We start from the raw sequence: 19,761 nt of genomic DNA, 5'->3' as shown, positions 1-19,761 counted from the left end.
ACTGAAAAAGCAGAGAAAAGCCCAGCAGTAACAATAAGCAGTGGGATGAATGAATCAAGAGTTCACACATTTCCAAAGAGAGAGACCACTGATACAAAAGCTGACAATAAATAGTGGTAGGTCTACACTCGCAGCTATGGGTGGAGTACAAACATGGCACACCCAGCTAACATAGGTTTAAATTGCAATGTAGATGGTGAAACACTGCTTAAGCAAGTAGAAATGCTCCTGAACTCCTAGGGTATATACCCTACATGGGCTATCTACATGTAGAAAAACTGCCTCCCTTGTCAATGCTGCTATTTTTTGGCAGTGCAGTGTCCTGCTGCCTACTGGCTGCTGGAGCCTTTCCCCACTGCAGGTGAAAGACTCCAGCAGCAGGGAAAGGCTGAGGCAGCAGGGAAAGGCTCCTCAGTGAGGAGCTGCTAGACTCTTTCCCATTTTCTCCCTCTCTGCCAGAGCCTTTCGCTGCCATCTATAGCTACATATATCCTACATGCTGTCATAAGTGTAGACAAAGCCTAAGGGTAAAAATAAATTGACAGGAAGCTGGGAACCCATGGGCCACATTGTGGAAAGGCAAATTAAACTAGCATACATGGTATAATTTGGGGGGAAAAATGGGTCCCACCAGAATGCTTCTACAGAGCTTGCCTTACAGATGTTGATTTATTTTGGCTCCCTAGACATGTGAAGTTTATTCCAGTGCCTATGACAATGCACTATGTCTATCCAACAAACATCAAATGGAAGAAGGCCAAGAACTGTCCATAGATATTATTCATTATTGCCAGTAGTAATATTAACATATCATCTGGAGATATACCTATCTCATAGAACTAGAAGGGATACTGAAAGGTCATTGAGTCCTACTCACTGCCTTCACTAGTAGGGCCAAGTACTGATTTTGCCCTAGGTGGCCCCCTCAAGGATTGAACTCACAACATGGGGTTTAGAGAAGGCCAATGCTCAAACCACTGAGCTCTCCTTCTCCCCTGAAAGCCTTAGTCTAGAAGCCTTAGTCATAGACCATATACAACCACAAAAAGATGGCTCCTACCCCAAAGAACTTAAAATGTGAGTATAAGACAGTTCACAACAGGTAGATACAGACAGACGGGGGAGTACAAAAAAGAGTGAGACAATACTGGGCAGCATGATAGGCAGTGGTCTCAGCACACCAGTGGCCTAACTGTTGTCAAGGTTTTTTTTTCTAGGCATCATAGCAAAGGAGAGGTTTAAGGACAGATTTGTTGGAGGATAATGAGGTAGATCTGAGAATGTTTACTGGAGTCGGGGCAGGGAGGGTTCAGGCATGAGAGGTAGCCTGGGAGAAAGTATGAAGGTGTTTGTTTGAAAATTTTAACAAGTGGAGAGTAGAGGTTGGCATCAGTGTCCAGTAGATTTCAGGAGTAACATCTCACTAGTGCATGAGAGATTATGAATAGGGTGGGAATAAGCTGTGAAGGACCTGGAAAGCAAAGACCAGCAGCTTATGTTTAATGTGGTGGAGAAGGGAGAGCCAGTGGAGAGTTGCAAAGATGGGAGTGATGTGGTCAAAGTGATGGCCAAGGGAAATGACCTTTGTACCAGTATTTTGAATGGAGATGGGCGAGGCAAGATTATATTTGTCAAGATCAGAGAAAAGGATGTTGCAGTAAATGACACACAGTAGGATGACAGCTGGATGAGAGATAAATGATATTTCTCATGTAGAGCTAAACCCAAATGCTGAGAAATTTGTGCCAATTAATGCTCAGCATGATGATGTTCAGAAGCAGGGTCCAGGAATCCTTGAATTTATTGAGGCAATGCTAGAGCCTAATCATAATCCAGCCATAGCAGTGAGTGCTAGACCCTATTTGCCATAAGGAGAACTATTACCGTAAGCAGGACACCTGTTTAAATTAGTTATTATGTGACCAGTTACTCTCAGCTTTGATCTAATTCTTAGACTTGACAACGTAGGGACATCTGCACTTTAACAGGTTAAAATGGGAAACAGTGATTTGTATATATCAAAAGTGAGTTATCATGGTAGATTAATAGCCCCTATAACACAAAAGATGCAGTATGGTGTTCAACATTACAGAAAGACAATCTGTCTGCCTATCAGCAACATTTCCAAAAGTACCTCAAATCAGTCATCCAGAAACAGACGTAGGCCAAATCAGTGGCCACAAAGACCTCCAGCCTGTAGGACTGTCTGATCACATTCTCTACTGTATTGGATTGCTCTGTTTCATGGGGCACTCCCTCAGCTATCTAGTGTGCTGTGTTGCCTGGCCTATTTGGATTTCCTCTTACAATATACACACAGTCTGTTTCTTTTCCTCATGTATATCTTTAATTTTTAGATTCCCAGCACCACAAAACATAATACAGATCTCTGTCAAGAGAAGCCCTCCACTCAGCTTTTTCTGCCACATGCGGCTTACTTTCTGAGCATCCTCCCATACTTCCTGTTCTGGCAAATTATATATCTTCCCATGACAGGTCTGTAAGCCCCCTGCTGGAGGCCTTTTGGCCCTGCCACATCCTGCTCCAGAAAAGGGCAGTAGAGAGGTCCTCCAAGGTGCCTAGAGCAGCTGTGTGGAAAGCAGCCAATCAGGGTCCAGAAGGCTTGTATAAGAGGAACTGCAGGGCCAGAATGAGATCAGTTCTTTGTTAGACCTGGAGGAGAGTGGATAGTGTACCTGGCCGGCCAGCGGAGGGAGCTGCAGGACCCTGGACAGGGCAGTGCTGTGCTGCCAGAAGTCAGGGAGAGCAAGCAGGAGTGCTGGGCTGGCTGATGGGACTCCACCAGGACAAGACCCTGAGGTAAGGGTGATGATTGTGCTGGAGCCACGGGGAAGTGACCCAGGGAATTAGAGCAGCAGTGTGGCTTAGATAAAGGGATGTGACAGGGTTGCTATCTATATGGTCTCTGGGCTGAGTCCCAGAGTAGAGGGCAATCCTGGGTATCCTTCCCCACCAGCCTAGACTTTGAGGCACCTCAAAGGGAAACTGAACCATAGTGGCCCAGCTGGAGAGCTGCAGCCAGAAAGGCCCTAAGAGGGCAAAGACATTGCTTCCAGGAAGGGAGCCAGGGGACACTTCTCTGTTCTGGAGCAGGGACAACTTGAGAGAGACATTACAGAGGGAACTGAGACAGGCCTCTGTTGGACTTGTACCCTGGAATGGGGCTTGCTTTGTCTTTATTTCACATACAGACTGTATGAAGACCCACAGCAAAGAGTGTGTGTGCAAGCACATGCACTGAGAAAGGGGGTGCTTGTGAGAGGTGCATGCACCCCATTACACTCCCTTTGTTGTGCTAATTATTCCATTAGTCCAGTCATTGCCCCCAAGTATCAAGGTTAATTGGAGGCAATTAAGTAGTCTTCTCTGTTTTGCAATGACTGAAGTGACCAGTGTGCTACAGGTAGTACTGTCACATACCCACTTGTGCCTTCTTATGGAATTCAATAGGAATTGGGCACCAAACTTCCTTTAGACACCTGTGAAAATCAGACTTTCACCTTAATTAGGGTGCTTCACACCCGTGGACTTGCTCATCTGGTATATGGAAAATAGTTTATTGTTAAAGAAAAAATAGTGATGATGTTCACCTTTGAATGTCAGCCAATGGGCATGCATAATCCCATTATTAAAATAAAATCACAGTAAACTGTACATCTATGTATTGGGATCATATTAATCATCTGAAGGAGCTACTATACTTTCAAGTCCTTATTTGCTGCTAGGAAACTACCTGTTCTGAAAATTATCTTCATATATCTAAAATGTATGAGTCAGAGCTGTTACTGCCTGTCATGAAAAATAATAATGTGTTAGGAACTTAAAAGCTGTGCAAAATGTGTTGTTCCTATTTCAGGAAAATTAGGATATTTTTATATTTCCCTGGCAAAAATTTGTTTTTATTTTTGCCTTGATATATAATTTTTTGAAACATACCAGACATTTGAAACTTACTGGTCTCCTAAAGTCACTTTTAGCTACTGAACTGGACCCTTTTCAATACAGTTATCCTACACTGTTTCCATATAAATCCCTGATTGGTGAATCCAGGTCTGGTGAGTAGAAACCTATGTGCATTAAGTGCACTTGCAGAGGGCCTCTTATCTCAGGGCGGGGGGCCCACTCCAACCAGGCTTGACCAAGCTGATGGAGGAGAGGTTGGCCCAAATCGAAGTGGTGTAGCAGGTGACATACTGAAGTTTCTCCCTGCCTGCATGCTGTAGAGAGAGTCACCTGGTCAGCACAGGGAGCCAGCACAGCCCCACAAGACAAACTGCTCTGGAGTGCATGCAGGGTGAGCTTGATCTCCTGTCCTGCCTCCCACCCCAGGAGCAGAATTCAATGTTGCACACCCTCTTCCCCAGACCTCTCACCTTGGGGGCAGGGCCTGCCCCTCCAAGTGTCTCCCACTCCAGGGAAGGTGGGGAAATCCCAATTTCCATAGTGCACCGGGCCCAAAATTCTTTAATCCAGCTCTTTCTCACTACTGGCCAGTGTTCTGGTTTGAAGGGAGACGCATGGATTTTCAATCAAGATGGCCTTAATTTCACAATAAGGAAAACGATAAAGGAAAGAGGCAATGGACAGGTCCAACTCACCTGATTTCAATGGTGCCACAGAACTAGAGTAGCAGTTAATCAGCTCCAATGAATGTCAGCCTTTATGAAAAAGAGAGAGCTTGGTGTGACTCACTCCATCATAGGTGTAGTTGTGGCTGCCTCCAGCCATTGTTTAGAATGGCTATGAGGAGTCTTTGTGTGAGAAATATAAAAGCTCTAAAATTAGCAATAAAGATCATTCACTTGCACTCTTTCTTGTGTCCTGAATTTCTGGGCCACCTTGAGCTGATGCACAGCATTGTCCTACTCAGCTGACATAGTTCTATGAACCTTGGCTTTTAAATGGGAGTAGCCCCTGCCTGCCAGCTGAGCGGGTAAGTGCTGAGAGTTAGTTCAAAGTAGCCCTCATTGAAAGCACAGAAATTCAGGACACTGGCAATACTGTAAGTCAGTGATCTTGGGGAAGAGGGTGGGGAGGAGGGAGAGAGAGAGCTATAAATGTCAGTGCACATCTGTTGCTATAACTGAGAACTACATGTTATATGAGTTTGTTTTGTTCCTGGTAAAAAAAAAAAAAAGTTTTGTAAAACAATTTTATCGCCCCCCCAAAATTTTTTTAAAACACAATACCATAAAGATGCAGGCATCCTTTGGATTTTATGTCAGGCTATGGTGCTAAATCAGAGATGACCGGCCATTAACCCTTTACGATGACTCCTAGCATCCTTCAGGCATATTCAAGATCAACCAGAGAAGCCAAGAAAACATTACAGCATTATAACAGGGACACAGGTCCCTATGAAAGTGTATTTTGTGGGGGAAGGGGGACACCTCTGTGCCCAAAACCTCTGGAACGCTTTGTTGTATGGGTGTCATGGAGTGATTCTTTTGCCAGTACAAAATGCATTTTTTTGTGTAGAGCAGGGGGGTTTCAAATCTCTTAATAATGCAAAGCATATGATTATCTTGTGGATATCACACCTGCCATTTGCTATCCTATAACATCCCTGCTGCAATGACAACTATTGTATAGGTGGGAAAGTACTGAACATATGTTTGCTGGAAACAGGGAGGAGTTGGAGCTAGCATCATAAAAGCAGCCAGTGCTCATGGACCACCAGCAAGTGCTTCCCATACCACCAGTACTCTACAGATCAGTCTGGCAACCTATAACTTAGTGAACTGAACTAAATCATAGGCTGAGAGTCATGCATTTATGTAGTTGGGGGGCCTTTGAAGGGACTGTGAATAGCTAATCAGCCAAACAATGGGTTTTCTGCTGAAGCACAGATTTGAAATGATGGAATTTTAGGCGGTAGGCCATTTACATTCCCATCACCTCAAGTGATTCCTAAGAAATCCACTTAATACATATGTCCCCCAAAATCCTTTGAAGCTCACACATACAATAACACAAACATCTGTATTTTAATACAATGACTTCCTAAGCACTGAAGGTTGTAGTTTAAATTGAGACTGGATATTTTTCTAAAAGATCTGTTCTAGGAATTATTTGGGGGAAGTTTTATGGCTTGTGCTAAACAGGTCAGCGTAAATGATCACCATGGTCCCTTCTGGCCTTGGAATCTATGAATTTCCCCATGTGAGATTAACTCTGAAATGTTTTGAGGCCTCTCTGATCCTTTGTTTTCCCATGGATGGGCTCTGCTTGGGGCCCAACCCTTAAGCAGTCAAATCTGATGAAACTTGTTTAGCCGAATGCCTAAAATGTCAAGGCATTCTGGCCCAGGCTGGGTTTTCTTCTGGGGACAATCTGACATTCATCATCTACACTTTGCATTTGAACCCTTCTCTTCTTGCTTGCTCACGTAAACTGAGTGTCACGTTTGGCAGCTTTCTCGTAGCTTCAAGCTTGTGAATAATTTCAGCATTGGCTGACACGTAAGGCTGCTCTTACAACATTGTTGTATTAGGTGTGTGTTACTTTGCCCACATATAACAATCTCAACACTTATAGCATCCTGACCTTGCCCAGGCTTGTTCCCCTGCACAGTAGAGTCCTTCTCAGAAACGGCTTCCTTTAGAAGATGCAGTGCCACCTTGCATCTGGGCTGATGTGCTTAGGGTGACCAGATGTCCCGATTTTATAGAGAGTCCTGATATAGGAGCTTTTTCTTGTATAGGCTCCTATTACCCCCCTCCCCCATCCCCTGTTTCACACTTGCTGTCTGGTCAGCCTAAATTCACTCCCTGATGCAATCCTATTCCCAGGGCTATTGCTTGTTTGAAAGAGGGCCTCAGGTGGCCTCCAGCTCTGAAACTGTAAACTTGCAATCCCAGTGATCAAATTAAAGGTGATTGGCAGGGGTTCAGGCTCACTTGTCTGACACACTTTCAACTGCACGGCAATAGTTATCTTTGAACCATATTCCAGAAAACTGGCTGGGTCTGAGAATGGGAATTGTTTGTGGGTTGCTGTCACGGCTATCTAATGAGAGAAAGTTGTAATGAATCTGACTCCATTGTGGTATTGCTGATCAACGTCTTCAATTAAACAAAGACATCCCTGAGCACCAGACCCTGAGAAGGAGGCCCAGCTCTACATGTACTAACAGGAAAACTATTGTTAAAAGTATCTGGGAGTATAAGGTTCCCTTCATAACAAGCATTCAGACAGGGGCTGGCCAGTATTATCTTGTCACAATTTATTAGAATTTGTCAGCAGGATATCACCTCCATATATGTGGATACAATGTACAGCTAATAGAAAAATGACACACTTCTGTTATCATTCATGTTATCACTGTTAGACTGAGTAGACCCACATCTATCTCTGTTCCTATTGAGTTGTCCCTGCTATCACCCTCATGCCTTATAAAAGGTCTAGTGGCTACATTCTGAGATCTTTGCTTTGCTGATAAAATGCAAATTCTTTTCCTTTCCCTTTTATGTGTGCATGGGCTACTTCTTATTGCTTGCTATGTCTGCCTGCTGGCCATGAACAACTTGCTGCATCAGCATTAAGAAAATCAGGACCTTTTTTTAGATCATACTTTCTCTTGAGAAACATGTAAATGATATGGTTAAAGCAGCCTTCATGTCTGCAGTAATCTTCCCCCCGCCCCCCAGTCAGTCTGGGGTGGTTAACTGTGCTCTCATTACCTCAGACTTTATTAATGCAATTCAGGCTTGAGTGTCTTGCCTGATAAGACTGCATTAAACCCCAAATGGTGCAAAATGGTGCTGCCAGTTTTCAGAAGAAAAGCGAAAGCCAAGAATACATATCCCCTATTTAGAAACCGTTTTTCTTGGCTGACAAATGCATTTATCTTAACTTGACTCCCTTGATATGCTGTTGAGAATTTTACATGATCTCAATATGTACTATACTTGCTTCTAGTGCTTATTTCAAACATTCAGAAACATATTTCAAACCATCATGTCAGTTGTCCCTTTGTGGAATAAAGGCTGTTATTGATGGTTCATGAGATCCAATCCAGCAAGTTCTAACAGGAGTTGTTGCTTTTACTGCAACAGTGAAGACACAGGAAAGCAGATAATAGTCAAGCCCAATATACTCCATGGCACCAAAATGAACCTGCATTCTGCAGCAAATATCCTGGTTTATGTAGCATGTCATGTGATAAATCTGCCATAGAATGTTCTTGTTTGTTTCCATTTTTTTAATGGATTTTTAACTGATCATGAAACTGACTAGTACTTTTGGTACAGCAGCCTTTTGAAATTAAATGCAATCTATTTTAATCTGCCCCACAGATTTTTCCATTTTTGTTGTCCATTTTGTACTGAAAGTGTACAACTGTTGTAGAAGTTGTTGGTAAGGGAAGCCAGAGACTTTGGCAAGTGAGGAGGAAACACATGGAGGGCAATTTAGAGTTGTCTCAGTGACAGAGTAGCATCAGTGTTTGATAAAATGATTAGCAGTGAGAGCTCACAAGACTACCATCTTATCTGGGTTCCAGATGTTATACCACATTGAGATGAGTGGAGAAATTCACTCAGAGTTACTGTTCCAGGCTGCCTGCAGACTTAGAAAGACAACACTATTGGCTTGCATTCGATTAACATCTTTATACTTTTATGTAGCCGGGGTGCATCCTACTACAAATTTTTCAGGCAAAGACATTGCTTAAAACATTCTACTCTCTTCACAGCTTCATTACTTTACTTTTTTCTGTTTATTTTCTGACAGCAATTTCTTCCTGCTTTTACATAATCTTTGCTCTTGGTTGAAAGCAGAGTTTTCATGTTATCACTTAGTTTCCTTTTTAGTGTTTTCATTAGTTTTAACCTTTTTCTATCTGTTGCTGTTTATCTTTTTTTATTTTGTTTCATGCAAACCTCTCTACTGACTTCTCCCCCCGCCCCAAAAATGCTATTTACTCATCCCATGCCTTAATTCTCTTAATGGCCGATTATTCTCTTACCTGCTTTGTGCCACTTGCTATAGCAAAATTCAAGTAGCACTCTGACTTTATCATCATGGACAGGTCACTGAAGACATCTGCTCAATGTGTAGCTGTAGTCAGAAAAGCAAATGAGCTGCTCGACTGCATTAGGGAGAGAAGATAATATTGGCTGCCTTTCCAGAGGTGCTGAGCACATGCTCTTCTCATTTACATCTGAAAATCGGGCATTATAAATGTGATCTCAATTTGAAAGTGGAATTCAGTTTTACTCCACTTTGGCAAATAGGGGTATTTAGGCCAAGATCACATAGGCGATAGGTAATGACATCAAAAAGGGCTGTGTGTGTAGAACTTACACATGCCGTTTCAGGTGGCCACTTTGGAAAATGGGGCCCTTCATAGATTCCAAAGCCAGAAGGGACCACTGTGATCCTATAGTCTGCCCTCTTGTATAAGGCAGGTCATGCAACTTCCCCAAAATAATTCCTACAGCAAATGTTAAAACAAAAAAAAAAATCCAATCTTAATTTTAAAATTGCTAGTGATGGAGAATCAGCCAATGGTTGTTTACCTTCACTCTTAAAAAAATTATTCCTTATTTCCAGTAATTGACTCATGTTATACCTTTCTCTGCTAGACTGAAGAGTCCAAGTTGGTACTTATAGACTATAATCACCCCTTAACCTTTTCTCTTTGTTAAGCCAAATAGATTTAGTTTCTTAGGGGAATGGTGGGGGGAGGGACAGGAGAGCAGAAAGAGGAAAATGTCCAGTGTAGGACAATGAACACAATTAGAGCTCTCCCTGGTGGTAGGCATCAAAGAGCATCAGTTGGTACTGCTCAGCAGATAAAGCAGAGCTGTGTTTTGGCCTCACCTTTCTCTATATTTAAAGCAATGGTTTAATGTGTCCTAGAGTCCAACTACCCCAATCTCCTACACCCCCAGGCCTTGACCTTCTTGCCTGCAATAGGATTTAAAGGTGTGACATCAGCACATGTCAAGGCACATGCCCATCTTATATGTTAAAGGTAAAGTTAAAGCCTGGACTCGCTTTAAGCTTTAACTCGACTAGCTTAGGACAAGTTAAAGGCAGTGTGTGGGTTTTTGTCTAGACTAGACTTTTTTCTTTAGTTTTATGCTAGTTAGTAAAACATTCTAACATGGAGATCATCATGCCTTACAGCCTGGTTGAATAGGTGCAGGAACTAGGGATGCAGGGGGTGCTGATTTTGCCCAGGGTCCCAGCTGCTGGCCCCAGCCTTGGCCTCCTTACCCCCATCCATGTGTCTCCCCCATCCATGTGTCTCCCTGCTCCACAAAGCCATGGCTCTGCTCCCAGCCCCAGCTCTAGGGGGCAGCATAGGATGTGGACTGGGGGGGCTGCACTCCACTTACCCCCTACTTAAAGTGTTCCAGCACCACTGCCTGTTCAACACAAGGCTGGAAATGAAGCAATATAACTTTCAACTTTTCCTGAAGACTATTCTAGCACAGTGCAGGAGTGTCCAGAAATGGAGGGTCCAATACATATTTTTGTTCCTACCTAGAACACAGCCAAACTACCATTTTCAGAAGTATTTCCTTCTATGTGCCAACAGTTAATATTCAATTGTATAAGTTAATGTAGGTAATGATTTCATATTTGGTATATTGCCAAATATACCAAAAACAAAACCTGAATATTGCAAAATTTAAGTTTCTTTACTTGTATATAATTATTTAGGGCCCAATTCACCCTTACTTAGGTTGATTAATACTCCTCAAGCTGCTCTACTTGAATGAAGAGGAGTTACTGAGTAAGGGACTCAAGTTATGGTGTCAGAATATACCTAGGGCTATTTTTGGGGCGGGGGAAGGTTGTTTTGTCTTGGGGCATGCGCCCATGTAGGGCCATAAAGAGAAGTAAGTATGGTGCACTGAAAACTGTTAGAATTGTTGTCCATCCCTTTACATTTCAGGGTTTGTTCCTGGTGCTTCTTGAAGACTAAGGGGCTCCATAGGGAAGTGTGTGATCCAGGCATAGCAGCAGACATCCGAAGACTGCAAATGGTAAGGTGGGGTGAGTTGTGCCTTCAATCTCTCTCTTTCTGGTTTTGGGTGCTTGTGTGTTATCATTCTTAAAAAATGGTGGTTGTGGTGTTAATGTCCAGCAAAAGTATTTGTTTTAATCTATCACAGCATACATGCAGAGAACCCTTAAGCCTCTGTTTAAACTAGCTAGACTTGGGGTCTAGGTACACACATGTAACTGCACTAAACATCAGGTTACTCCACCTTCTGAAGCAGATGGCTAGGAATGAGTTGGGGATGGGTGAATTAGTCACACTGACACTCTCAGTGTGCTGGGTGGCTGAGGTTGAGCCAGCACAAGGAGTGGGAGCAGTGAATTCCTGCTTGTATTGTCTGTAAATTATTCCCCACCTGCAGTAACCTCCATGAAACCTGGAGGGAGAAGCACAGGTTGCAAGAGAAAAGCTTGGAGGAGGCAGCAGGAAGTTAGTCCAAGTGTCTAGACATGCTAAATTGCAGTTAGAGCAGCTCTGTAAGATGAGAATGGTGGGGAAGGTTTCCTCCCCATCAAAATGAGTTCACAATTTCAAAATAACTGTCAGAAGTGGCTGGTTTGAAGACTTCACTGACCTAGCATAGCACATTACAATCTATGCTTCCACTATGAAATTTTCTTCATGCAATCACCCACTAGTGTGCTACAGTAAACAACAATGTAAACATAGCCAAATGTAACAGAGCTATCGTCAGTTTCACATTCCAAAAACAGTATATCAAAACCTATATTTTGTACTTTTATACCCAAAACTTAACTTGATTACTTGGTCCAGGCCATAAATAAAACTGTTAATTGTATCACACACTGAGGAGTCTGCTAGCCAGTATTTCAGGAACACTGGGACCATGTTTCTGTGGCCTGCACTTAAATAAGAATGTGCATGATTGAGCTAGAGTCTAATTTATGGGTGAGCCTAAAGCAATTTTATCAGCTTAACATTGCAATAGTTCTTTGGGGTATTAGAAGTAACTGCCTCCCTGCAATTCAGAAATTTGATAGCTCTATGATGAAGGCATGTGAAATAGCAAATAGTTTTGCTGCCTGAACTGTTTAGCTGCTTTATGAGATGACCAAAACTGCTGACGGATTTGTTTTAAAATCTGCTTAATGGGACCCTTTAAATGTACTACTGAGAATAAGAGCCTCACAATTAAGAGGCTTACAGAAGCTGGAGACTAGAAGAATCAAGGACAAGGGACAGATCAGTTGAGTGTTTACAGTCTCAGCATGGCATTCTGTAATGCTTCTGAAATATTGTTGTCATTCTTAACCAGACTGAGCAAGTCTTGGTTGGCTAATCTGTGTAAGCCCATAATGTCGGTTGTCAGTGTGAAGTGATGGAAAGAGGTTGAGAGCTCTGTTTAGAATATTGCCAGGTTCAGTCATGGCCATCCTTAGGATTTATGAGGCCCTATGCAGTATTAAACTGGTGCCCCCATGCTCCACTGAAGGTGGTCCCCAGCCAGCACCACTGACCCCAGTGCAAGGGGACACAGCCACCACCCCTGCCCATTGACCTCCCAGAACCCCAACCCATCAGCAATGGCTCAAGGCAAGCTTCACGCTGTCACAGGGGGGCTGCATCTTACCAGAGCCCACAGACCTCCTGAGCCCCTAGTCACTCCTGGCTCACCACAACCATTTTGACAGGAAGTACCAAGTAATAATAATACGTGTCTGTGTGTGTGTGTCAGAGCCAGTGAGCATGACTGCAACACAGTCTGTGAGGGACTGAGACTCATGAGAGGCAGAGTGTATGTGGGTGTGAGAGACTGTGTGTTGGGGAAGGGTAAGACCGTGAGCATACTGGCAGTTTAAGCCCCTCCCCACCCCACTTGGCATGCCGCCCCCCCCCCATGGAAGTTTCCCTTCTCCTGTCCTGACCCCAGCCTGGCCCTTGTCAGAGATTGAGCAGCACAGGCAGGGAGGGTTTAGGGAGGAACTCTGTTGGGAGTGGTGATGGGCTGGACCACCATGCCACCAGTAATTGGCTGTGCCTCTGGGCTCCCCAGGGTGGGGTGGCAGAACCAGAGGCTGGAGCCCTCAGCTGGCCAGCTAAGGAGCAAGTGGGGGGAGGGGGCAGGGAGAAGCCCACCAGCCCCATGTGGGGGAGGGGTTGGAGAAGAGAGGATTCCAGCTGTGACCAGAGAGGGGAATGGTGCCTCACATTTTTGGGTGCCCTATGCAACTGCATATGCTGCGTATGCCTAAGGATGGTCCTGGGTTCAGTCATCACTGGGATTTGTAGTCTGTTTCCCCCCGATTTGAATTCTAAGCAATTTGACTCTACACCCATGTAGTGTAATGCTAGAGTAGGGCAAGTATTTGTCATGCCAGGAGTGATATCAGAGAACTCAACCAATCACCACCCTCCCCGTACAGCTAACTTTCAGGCAAGTTTCATTGGTTGTATGAGGGGAAACTGGCAAACAGAGATTGTTGGCTCAACTGCCACACCTGCACAACAAGATGGGTTTTCATCATCTAACAGTAATACTTTGAGATCTCCATATGGAAATGTAAAGTGCTTTACAAGTGATGAATTAAGTCTTGCAGCAACCCGGTGAGTGAACTAATTATTTTATAGAGGGGGAAATGGAGGCACAGATTAGGCAACTCATTTTCAGAGGTGCTAAGCACTCCAGCTGAAGTTACTGAGCTCTCTGGTCAGCACCTCTTGAACAAATCACTCATAGCCTGCCTTTAAGATCACACAATGAGTCTGTGGTGGAGACAGATTTTTCTGACTCCTAATCTGCTGCTTTAACCACAAGGCGGTCCTTTCTCTAATGGTTCTTGTGCAGGGGTTCTCAAACTGGGGTTTGGGACCCCCTCAAGGGGCCACAAGGTGTCAGCCTCCATCGCAAACCCTGCTTTGCCTCCAGCATTCATTATGCTGTTATAAATGAAAACTTAAAATATTTAAGGGGGGATGCACTCAGAAGCTTGCTATGTGAAAGGGATCACCAGTACAAAAGGTTGAGAACCACTGTTCTTGTGTGTATTTTTCTGGAAAATGAAAATAAATTGAAATCTTGTGCTACCATGTGAATAAGAATGTAACATAAGAACAGCCATACTAGGTCAGACCAATGATCCATCTAGCCCAGTATTGTCTTCCGAAAGTGGCTGGTGTCAGATGCTTCAGAGGAATTAACAGAACAAGGCAATTATCAAGTGATTATCCCCTCCCTGTTCAGTCCCTGCTTCTGGCAGTCAGGTTTCAGAACACTTGCAGCATCATTGAATCCCTGACCATCTTGCCTAATAGCCATTGATTGGACATATTCTCCATAAATTTATCCAAATCTTTTTTTAAACAGCTATAGTTTTGGCCTTCACAACATCCCCAGGCAATGAGTTCCATAGGTTGACTATGCATTGTGGGAAGAAATACTATTTTCTGTTGTAAACCTGCTGCCTATTGGGAAGCCCTGTTTTTTGTATTGTGCAGAGGGGTAAATAATAGGGCTGTCACTTAATTGCACATGATTAATTCAAATTAATCATGATTAAAAGATGTAATCGTTGTTCATTGCAGTTTTAATTTCAGTACTAAATGAATGAATTTCAGTTGGTATTCTGTAGTTTTGGATTTTTTTCTGGTTTTCAAATATATTGATTTCAATCAACACAGAATACAAAGTGTACAGTACTCGCTTTATCACTCTTACAGTGCAAATATTTGCAGTCAAATATAAACAAAAGAAATAGTTTTTCAATTCACCTCATACAAGTACTCTGGTGTGATCTCTTTATCATGAAAGTGCAACTTAGAAATGTAGACCTTTTTTGTTTTTGAGTGCAGTTATGTAACAGTGTAAAACTTTAGAGTCTACAAGTCCACCCAGTCCTACTTCTTGTTCAGCCAATTACTCAGACAAACAAGTTTGTTTACATTTAAGGGAGATAATGCTGCCTGCTTCTTGTTTAGTGTCACCTGAAAGTGAGAACAGGCATTCACATGCCACTTTTGTAGCAGGCATTGCAAGTTATTTACATGCCAGATATGCTAAACATTTGTATGCTCCTTCATGCTTCAACCACCATTCCAGAGGATATGGTTCCACACTGGTGATGCTTGTTTAAAAAAAAATCACATGTTAAGATTTGTGAACAGCTCCTTGGGGAGAATTGTCTCTGGCTCTGTTACCCACATTCTGCCATATATTTCATGCTAAAGCAGTTTTGGATGATGACCCAGCACATCTACACTTTCACTACAGATTTGACAAAATGCAAAGAAGGTACTAATGTGAGCTTTCTAAAGATAGCTACAGCACTTGATCCTAGGTTTTAAGAATCTGAAGCACCTTCCAAAATCTAAGAGGGATGAGGTGCGTGGCGCATGCTGCCAGGAGTCTTAAAAGAGCAACACTCTGATATGGAAACTACAGAACACAAACCACCAAAAAAATCAACCTTCTGCTGGTGGTATCTGAGTCAGATGACAAAAATGAATATTCATTGGTCTGCACTGCTTTGGATCATTGTCAAGCAAAACCAGTCATCAGCGTGGATGCATGTCCTCTAGAATGGTGATGAAAGGACATATGAATATTTAGTGCATCTGCCACATAAATAACTTGCAACACCAGCTACAACAATGCCACGTGAATGCCTGTTCTCACTTTCAAGTGACTGTAAACAAGAAGCAGGCAGCATTATCTCCCTTAAATGTAAACAAACTTGTTTGTCTGAGTAATTGGCTGAACAAGAAGTAGGACTGGGTGGACTTGTAGACTCAAGTTTTACACTGTTTTGTTTTTGAGTACAGTTATTTTTGCATGTAATTCTACATTTGTACGGTCAACTTTCATGACCAATAGTCTGCACTACAATAGGTGAATTGAAAAATATGATTTCTTTGGGGCTTTTACAGTATTCACTTTATATAAAAAAATATAAAGTGAGCCCTGTACACTTTGTATTGTGACTGAAATCAATGTTTAAAAATGTAAACATCTGAGATTTAAATAAACTAATAGATTCTCATTTAACAGCACAATTAATTTTGTAATAGCTTGACAGCCCTAGTAAATAACACTGCCCTATTCACATTCTCCACACACTTCATGATTTTATAGACCTGTCATACCCCCCAAATCATTTCTAAGATGAACAGACTCAGTTTTTAATCTCTTCTTGTATGGAATAGCTTCCATACCCCTAACGTTTTTTGTTGCCTTTCTCTGTACCTTTTCAAATTCTAATATCTTTGAGATGGGGCAACCAGAACTGCATGCAATATTCATGGGGTGCAAAAAGCATGGATTTATATAGTGGTGATATTTTCTTATCTATCCTTTATCAAATGGTTCCTAACAGTCAGTTAGCTTTTCTGACTAATGCTGTAGACTGAGCAGATGTTTTATGAGAACCATTCTTGACTCCAAGATATTTCTTGATAACTAATTTAGACCATCAGTTCGTATGTATAGTTGACATTTTTTCCAGTGTGCACTACTTTGCATTTATGAGCGTTGGATTTCATCTGCTATTTTGTTGCACAGTCACCCAGTTTTGTGAGATCCTTTTGTAACTCTTAAGTCAGTTTCGGACTTAGCAGATGTTACTAAATCATTCAAGATAACTTTGCCATTTCACTGTCTCTTCCTCCCCTCCCCCCCAGCCTTTCCAGATTTTAGTATGTTGAACATCATGGCTCCAAGTACAGATCCTTAGGTAAATAGCAAGGTCTCCCATCTCCATTGTGCAAACTGGCCATTTATTCCTATCACTTGTTTCCTGTCTTCTAACCAGTTGCTGATCTATGAGAGGACTCTGCTTCTTATCCCATAACTGCCTACTATGCTTAAGAACCTTTTTAGAAAGCCTTTGACAAGGTCCCTCAAAGTCCAAGGACACTATGAAAACTGGATCACCCTTTTCCACACATATTGACACCCTTAAAGACTTCAAGTGGATTGAGGCATGATTTCCCTTTTACAAAAGCATTGTTGACCCTTCCCCTACATATTGTGTTCATCAATGTGTCTGAATTCTGTTCTTTACTATTTCAATTCATTTTCCTGGTACTGAAGTTAAGCTTATGGCATGTAATTGCCAGGATTGCCTCTGGAGAGATTTTTAAAAAATCAGCATTATATTAGCCATCCTCCAGTCATCTGGCCAGAGGCTGATTTAAGTGATAGGTTACATATCACAGTTAGTAGTTCTTCAATTTCATATTTTAGTTCCTTCAGAATTCTTGGTTGAATACCTTCTGGTGACTCACTACTGTTTACTTGACCAATTTTGTTCCAAAGCCACCTCTTGATACTTCAATCCGAGACACTGCCTCAGTTATGTCACCTAAAAAGAATGGCTTACATGTTTGGCATCTCCCTCACATCCTCTGAAGCAAAGACCAATGCAAATAATTCATTTAGCTTCTATGCAATGGACTTGCCTTCCTTGAGTGCTCCTTTGGCACCTTAATCGTCCAGTGGCCCCACTGATTGCTTGGCCAGCTTCCTGGTTCTCAAGTACTCTATTTTTTTTCTGTTAATGATTCATGCATTCTGTGATCAGATGGCCTACCTCAGCTTTGGCAAAAAAATGACTTTCTTCACAAGAATACTACTCTGGAAAATATTTCTGTACAAGTCAGTCTAGAAAATATATATTTATCGGGGATGATCCCTAATGCCTAAAATCATTAGTCAGACTGCCCTGAGTTCTTCCCCATTACATTTGAATTGTCTCCTTTTTTGTCTTGTCTGAGCACACTGTTGGCACTTAACAAACAAAACACCTTTTCTGTTTTAGTTTTTAAATGGTAAAATACACTTGTCTCTTCAAATACAGAACTTAAAGGGTGTTAAGATATCAGTGATGGGCATGGTACAAACTGATTAGATAGAAGCTGATTCTGCATGGCTCTAGTCCCAAATGTTACTGACCCATAAATCAGCAGAATATGACCAAAAAGACTGACTAGCAGCCAAACCCTGTCAGATATTTGTGACCCCCCAGGACCCATTGGTGCCAATTGGCAGAGGACCTCAGAGTGCATAGGGGCTTACAGGGATCCCCTGGGTCTGAAATCTAAGTAATAGTGCCCCAAAGGGTGACATGTGAGGTCTCTACCAACAGCCAGTAATGCACTGATTGTTCTAATCACTGTAAGATGTATGTGCAGATGATATTTAAGGAGCTGTGTATACTGATACTCTTAAGAATAGTTATGTGAGTTAAGACAAGTCACCAAAAAGTGACAAATTCTAGTCCAGTAGGGAGTAGCAGACTCTTATTTCTCTGTCTTGTCATGATGTATTGTGTGGCTTACATTGTTTTTACAGAGCCTGATGCTAATGAAGAGCTTATGAATTTACATGAGAAACTGCAGAGAAAAACAAACAGCAAAGGGGCACCCTGTTTACAAGTAAAGACAATGGATTTGGGGGGAATAACTGGGAATACTGAAGTACACCTTTGTGCCTTCAGCAAGGAGACGGTTCTCATTCTGTCTTATGAGAAGAGTCAGTCAACCTGGGTGGAAAATGCTGCAGAGCCTTCTCATGTCTACATTTAGACTGCTACATTGCCACTGTAGCACTTCAGTGTAGACATGACCTATGCTGACAGGAGTTCTCCCATCTGTATAGGTGACCCCATCCCAGAGCAGCAGTGACTAGGTCAATGGAAAAATTCTTCAATCAACCTAGTGCTGTTTACATCAGGGGCTAGTCAGCATAACTACGTCTCTGAGGGCTGGATTTTTCGCTGAGACATAGCTATGGCAATGTAACCTCCCAGTGTAGACCAGCCCTTTGAGGGAGCAAAACTTTATCAGAGTAGTTTGGTAATCAAGTCTAGGCTTTCGAGTGTTATGGTTGGTTTTTTTTTTTTACATGAAACCATTTCTTTTCAATACTTTGACTTGCTACTACTCAAGACTCTATATACTCGTATGTTTAAAGTCAAACAAGTAAAAAGTTTAAGTGCTATATGCTAAACAGTGTAAAAAGCAACACAGAGCCCTATGGCACCTTAAAGACTAACAGATGTATTGGAGCATAAGCTTTCATGGGCAAATACCACTTTGTCAGATGCATGCATTTCGCCCACAAAAGCTTATGCTCCAATACATCTGTCGGTCTTTAAGGTGCCACAGGACTCTTAGTCTGGATTTGTAAAAAGCAACAAACACGGCTACTCCTCTGATGCTAAACAGAGTGGTGATCTGAAGGGCAACTGATAAGCTGGTTGGGAACATGTGAGTGTTAAGTGGAAGTACAAAGAACAGGGGCTGGACACTCCAGGGGGATGCTCAGAGGGATTGGTGGCTGGAGCATGCCTATCGCTAACCTGCAGAGCCTGCATAGGCTGAGAGGAGAGTGCTTGTGTTGCCTGTGACCAGTTGGGACAGGGGACTGACCTACAGCAGTCACAGACAAGGATTCCCCATGTTGTGGGCAGGTGGTGGCAAGATGCCTCACAACCCTGGGTACTCCTGGGAAGCAACACAGTGTAATGCAAGGGTGATTGTCTCATTGATTTTAAGCAGATTGCTTATCTGAAAGGCAAGCAGCATTTGGTTGTAAGAATCAAGTGTCAAAGGAATAATGTTTAGGGATAACAAACTGGCAAAAGTATTGTCAACAGAAGTTCAATGAGATACTGATGACAAAATTTGAGTACTTGGTCAAATAGTCAATATCCAGGAAGAATCACTGCAGTGGTAGCATTTGCATGAGTGTTCCATTTATAATGGCA

At 42.5% G+C, this 19,761-nt stretch overlaps 1 long non-coding RNA gene across 1 annotated transcript; it reads left to right on the top strand.

Moving 5' to 3' along the window:
• Positions 1-2,679: 2,679 nt before the first annotated feature.
• On the top strand, positions 2,680-19,090 carry LOC123367604. The gene is made up of 3 exons (XR_006578551.1): positions 2,680-2,820; positions 10,931-11,021; positions 18,345-19,090. It is a non-coding gene; the product is annotated as an uncharacterized LOC123367604 (long non-coding RNA).
• The last annotated feature ends 671 nt before the right edge of the window (positions 19,091-19,761 follow it).

The sequence above is a fragment of the Mauremys mutica genome, chromosome 3, assembly GCF_020497125.1.
Source record: "Mauremys mutica isolate MM-2020 ecotype Southern chromosome 3, ASM2049712v1, whole genome shotgun sequence".
Taxonomy (NCBI): domain Eukaryota; kingdom Metazoa; phylum Chordata; order Testudines; family Geoemydidae; genus Mauremys; species Mauremys mutica.
Note: the sequence above shows the minus strand (reverse complement) of the source record. Positions and strands in the feature narration are given on the sequence as shown.